Source organism: Electrophorus electricus, unplaced genomic scaffold (assembly GCF_041902795.1).
Source record: "Electrophorus electricus isolate QZ-2024a unplaced genomic scaffold, ASM4190279v1 Scaffold34, whole genome shotgun sequence".
Lineage (NCBI taxonomy): Eukaryota > Metazoa > Chordata > Actinopteri > Gymnotiformes > Gymnotidae > Electrophorus > Electrophorus electricus.
In genome coordinates, this window is record NW_027658627.1 from 1,972,533 (window position 1) to 1,978,820 (window position 6,288).

At 41.9% G+C, this 6,288-nt stretch overlaps 1 long non-coding RNA gene across 1 annotated transcript; it reads right to left on the reverse strand.

Annotated features, from left to right (window-relative positions):
* Positions 1–202: 202 nt before the first annotated feature.
* Positions 203–1,332, reverse strand: LOC145655747 (uncharacterized). Its single transcript, XR_014121703.1, has 3 exons — positions 1,269–1,332; positions 415–558; positions 203–288 (listed from the first exon to the last, which is right to left on the reverse strand). It is a non-coding gene; the product is annotated as an uncharacterized LOC145655747 (long non-coding RNA).
* Positions 1,333–6,288: the final 4,956 nt, after the last annotated feature.

The window sequence follows — 6,288 nt, forward strand, 5'->3', positions numbered from 1 at the left end:
TTATTGCTGTCGTCAGAGGTTATGCAGCCATATCCTCCCTAGCAAGTACGGCGTCTAATACCTGCAGACACAAATACCGTGTTGAGCAATATTTAATTACATCTACTTGAAATGCATATTTAATTGCATTGTTAGTATTTATGGAAAACAAGTGTTAGGATTGCTCTGCTGCATTGCAGACTTTCTCACTCTAACAACTGTGGATTCCATTTCCTCAATCAGTTGGCCCATATCATGTTCACAGGTATCATACTGCATCTTTATGAAATAATTCAATTTCACCTCCAACTATGAAGAGAAACAGTGTTAAGCAATATTTAATTACATCTACTTGAAATGCATAGTTCATAGCATTGTGAGAATTTATGGAAAACAAGTGTTAGGATTGCTCTGTTCCACTGCAGACTTTCTCACTCTAGCAAACATGGCTTCCAGGTCCTCAGTACACTCATCCCAGTCATTGTCATCGTAAATCTGATTCAAAGGAGTCTTTTTAGGAAGCATCATCTTGAAATTCATATCTGGAGGTTCTATCTTTTTGAAAGACTTCAGTTCCACCTGTAGATATAAGTAGAAATATTGTTGAACAGTATTTAAATACATTTAATTGAAATATGACTTTAATTACATTTTGATGCATTTGGAATTTATAGTTTGTATTGGACTGGAAAGGAAACAAATACAATTTTTATCGCATAGCCGTTATCACATAGCCTGCAGGCCTAATGATGTAAAAATGTGCCCCCAAACATCAAATGTTCAACAGAAATAACAGGACCTGACACACTAAGGTACCGTAGACCCATTCAAATTGTGCTATTGGAATAATAAATTCCAATGCATTCAGTCATTTTAACTAGTGTTGATTTTGATTCTAGCCACAATTATACTAATAATCAGTGTTACAACTCAGCATGCAAAGTCACCGAACAGTCGACTGTTAATTCTATAGTAAGGAGAATGTAAAACAAACAAACAAAAAACCCACCAACAGTATTTTTTTTTCCTGTAATTGACAAAGATTGCATATGCTAAATGTATGTGTCCTAAATATATTCTAAATAAATTGACATTAGTGTTTTTAATTAATTTCTCCAACATTTGTTGAAATGCATTTGTAATTTATATTCAAAGACATTTCAGTGTACTTAAGTACAAGTATTAAATTAGCATCACTGTTCACCATAGCTGTTTTTCCATTTTTTGTGGCTTTTGTCCCTTGCCTCAGTATGGCTTTAAATCATTTGTCTTGGTTCTACTTTACTTACCATGGCTGATTCAGTTCTCTCAGTAGGCAAGTCATTTTTCAATAAATACTTTGGTCTAGTATCTGTTTAAAAAGTAACAGAAAATGTCTTATTAGCGTTGTATAGATACTTAGAACACTTCTACGTAGATTTCTCTCTCTCAGACAAACACACACACACACACAGTTCATCCAAGAAGTCATCCTCTATTCTGGCAGGGATCTGGGCTCGTGTTTTTTCGTTTTTCTTTTTCCCATATTTACCAAATATCCCGTGCTTTTCCTTTTCATATTTCTCAGAAGGAACATGTTCCTTGCGTCTTGGATTGCAATTGTAACTACCGCACTGACCCATAATAAATTTAGTGTACCCGTTATCTGTGATCTGTAGTCTAAAAATGGGTCACAGAAATTGTTCATTTGAAAAATCTGTTCTTTGACTACATCATAATCGCTTAATTGATGCGGCTGCATTATGACATCACACGCCACCCACTGAAATAAAAGCTGAGGATGTCATTGCAGAGGTAGGAGGAGCCAGAGTAGAATATTACAGAATATTACATTGCTTGAATAGTGGCTCTGTCTGCCCTGGGGGTATTATTGAAACCCAAAGGCTGAAAGGATGGGGAGAGAGAGAGCGAGAGAGCGAGCGAGCGACCATGTGTGAACATATTCTTGTCACGGTATGCCCCCCCCCCAAACGTCTCCCCGTGTGTATTTGCTTGTGTGTGTGTGTGTGTGTGTGTTCATCCGTGTGGCCATGCTCCCTTGTGTTTCACGGCTGCCCTTCATTGTGTTGTTATTGTTTGCGTATATAAGTCCTTTGTGTAAACGTTAACGTTGTCAGTGTTTGATCCCACGATAGCCTTAGTGCTACGTTGTCTTCCATGTCTCTAAATAAACATCGTTGTATGCATCATTGCTCCTCTTTTGTATCCTGCCAAGCCTCCCTGCGTTACAATTATGGTAAAATTGGATAAAATACTAGATCATAGTTTGCAGTCTGAAGTACTTTTGACCTGCTGAGAGTTAGCCTGATTTGACTTAGCCTGTTCCAAACCTTTGTTTAGTATGTTGCATAAAAGCTCATGGAAATATTTCAGATGTAACATACATGTAACTGACCTAGTAGAGCAAAATTACAGAATTGTAAGGAGGAAGTGACGTTCTTGGGGCATATCATTAAAGGGGGAAATACACACAAGCTGTCTCAAAACCGACCACAAGCCATAATTTCGCTACCTAAACCATAGTGGCATACTCCCCTCTTACTGTTTTAGTCCCACACGCATTACACCGAATACTGCAGGACCAAAGAGTGTCACACTTATCAGCCCAGTGGTAGCTGAGATACCACACCACCCTCTTAGATATGCCTAATATAACTGTCAAAAGGTGTATAACATTGAACCCAGCTACACTCCTTCCTACGGAGGAGGATGGAGATCCACAAGACTGCACAGCAGTCTTAGCTGAAGTATATATACCGCGAGTTGATCTCTTTGAAGAAGCCATAAGTAACCCAGACCTATGCCTCTATGTGGATGGGTCAGCATGCAGGGACGACACAGGGGTCAATAGGGAAGCATACGCGGTAGAAACAGATCATGAAATACTTAAAACAGAAGTATTACCATCCTCCTATTCAGCGCAGGCTGCTGAACTAGTAGCACTGACGGAAGCATGCAAACTAGCTGCAGACAAAACTGTTAATGATTTTGGAGCCATATGGAAACATAGGCAATTCCTGACAAGCTCGGGTAAATATATTAGACATCACCATCTTGCTAGAAGCCATTTCGCTGCCAAAGACAATTGCAGTTGTTAAGTGTGCAGCTCACAGGACTACAGAAGACCAAATCAGCAAGGGGAATAATTTTGCAGATAGAGTAGCAAAGGCAGCTGCAACTAAAACCGCTGTGCAAGCAATACAGGAAACCGCTGCTACCCCGCAGGCCACATTACTGGAAATTCAGTCAGGGGCTACCGCCACTGAAGGCACCAGGTGGCGACAACTAGAACCTCCTGTTAACAACCTACACTGCTGTCAAAATAGAAGGACGAGGAACCTGGGTACATCACACACACTGTAAGAAGGCTCCGACACCAGCCCCAACTCCAAGCAGCAGCACCCAAACAGACTAGGTCGGAACTGTGTTGAGTAGGGTGTTAAAGGCAAGGCCTACACTTTCGACACTCGACACTCGGTAGAGAAAATCAGGCACAGCTAACACAGTCAGAACATAGACTGAATATTAATATGGTTGAAGAATCCCATGACTTATGAGAAGACTTGTTACCATTTCAGGGTCCCAACGCCACTGAAGCAGAATGATTAGCAGCTAAATGCCAACAAAATACAGCGTGTATGTCAGCCATTGTGCATGCCCAACATATCGAGCAAGAGTATCTGGTGTGCCAGCACACCAGTGTTCCAAGGACTGTAATCCCTCTGAAAAACGCAGACGTAGGAGAAGTGAATATGACAATCTCTATGTGCCAGGTTATTAACCAGACCTCAAACTGTCCCAGTCCCACTAACCCCGCACCACCGAAAATGATGCTGCATGTGGCAGCTAGTAAGGGTGAGATATTTGTATAGCAGATGAAGCAGCAGGTGCCGGAAGTCTGGTCCAGATGCATCGATTATGTGCAGGTGCACAGCAATGGCACTTGCAGTGACTCCAATAGCAGTTCCCTGTGGAATTGCTCCATGACAACCCTGCAGGGGTATTGGAATGTAATGTGGGTCGGTGGTTCGGTGGCCTATGGTGAATTGCCACAGAACTGGACTGGTTGTTGTTATCCAGCTGTAGTGCGCCCAAGGACGCAGGTGTATACACTTCCCCATGCCAAGCAGCACAGGGTGAGGAGAGACATAACCAGCACAGACTATTGTGGTAGAATTCTGAGGGACCCATGGACCACTCCGGGTGAAACCATTGGTTGGTCCCTTTTCCTGGGCGGTGGCACAGTAGCAGCCCTGCAAAAGATCAATGGCTTAGCTTATCAGTTACTGCAAGTAGTTAATGATACCTTAGCAGCAATAGGTGCCTTAAAGATAGAACAACAAGTGATAAGGGCAGCAGTGCTTCAACATAGAATGGTATTAAATCTCCTAACCATGAAGGAAGGAGGAGTGTGCAAAATGATTAACACTTCCTGCTGTTTTTACATTCCAGATCTCAGTGCTAATATTACTGATTATATGAATCATTTGTGATCTGCCTTCACTCCGCAGCCTACAGTTCCAGTAGCGGCTGTAGCGTTGCCCATTCTGCTACTCATTCTTCTTCTTTTTCTTCTTCTTCTGTGTTTACCTCCTTTTTTGTTATTGCGTGTCAGACGTCTTTCTAGAGTGTTCACCATGCCAGCGCTCAGCGGCCATGCCAATGACCAACCGCAGCTCAGTGAAGACATTCTGCTCCCCAAGATGGGCGGTGCTGGTGATCCACATGAAGACATCGTAGTGCTATTTGCTGAATAAATGTGTGATAATGTGTGATATAGGGGGGAAATGTTGTAGAAATTTGCCTTACTTCATTTTGTGGAAATTTACTTTGCTTTATTTTACTTTGCTTTATGTTTCTATAGTCACAGCATAACAGTCTGCAGATAAGCATGTGAGTCAGGTACACCAGCTGCTCACATACCATTCTAACCATAGAGATAGAAGAAGCCTTCAGCGCTCAGGCTAACCAAAACATGAATTAGCAGATACTCTGTAGGAGTCGTTTTTCTTTTTTTTCTCTTTCTTCTGTTCTCTGTATAAGGGGAGGGGGACCGTACTGCGCGTCAGTCCTCTTACTCTGTTATACAGGGGACAGAACTCAATAAACTTTTACTCTTTACTACTCAATGCATAAAGCTGTCTGTGTTTGATGTGCTCTCATTTTCCCACCACATCCATTTAGCAGTACTTCTGAATAACCTGAAATGGCTTAATACAGCTGAGGGGTTGTTTGAAACTGAGTGAAAAGATGTTCAGCAATTTATATATGATAATACAAGGCAGTAAATTAAATTTGGCTGAACTGGACAATAGTACCTGGCATGAAAAGTATGTCGTAGAGAGAGTAACAAAAAGCTCAACCTCTCACCTCGCGCTCTGAGATGTCTCCGTCACTGTCTGTAGTGTCCTCTAGGATACTGCTGCCCTCACTAAAGTGTGTCACCCTGACCGGGTCAAACATCTCTTGAACATAATAACTACACAATGGAAAATCAGCTTCAAGTGCTGCACTGAGCAAGAGTGCACTGTAAATGGCCAGATATAAATAGCAATGTCAATAGTTAATTTATATATGCAGTCATGGAACAGGACCTAGCTGTAGAGCACAGCTTTAAGGTGCATATTATGATGTGCTCTTACCAATCATCCTCCTGGCTGTGTCTTGCTCTTTTGGCCAAATGTTTCTCTTCCAAAGCAGACAGACCAGACTTGCTGCATATTACTCCGTGCACTATAAATAAACCACATGTATAATGCCTTGTAAACAATGGAACAAGGGAAATTTGAATTGTGACTACTCTGTTAAAGGAGCGGATAAGGCAACCCACCCAAACCCCCCGAAAGCTGTTCTGTTATCCCTAATTGCTATGCAATAGTCCTGTGATTAACTCAAAGGCTGGAGAAGTTTCCCCTTTCTCTACTTGAATCCTGAAGGCTGTTCGGTTCTGTCGCCCACAATCCATCCTGTGTAATTAAACATTCACATCATAACTCGACCCCGTGCAATAGGGCAAACTCACTCAGATGGGGGAAAGGATTACAGACTACCTGTACTGCTGCCGCAACTCTGCGGCCATTCCAACAACATCCACATACATTCCAGCAATATCCTATAATAGGACACAGTGGGCTTAAGTACACCCATTTAATAGCATGTTGGACCTTCTTTGGCCTCCAGAACTGCAGCAATTCTTTCTGGCATAGTTTCCACTATGTGCTGAAAATACTCTGCAGGAATCTTGGTCCAATCTTCATAGGATATTTTCTCTGAAATTACATGGAGGGACTGACATGTTCTAAACTGCCT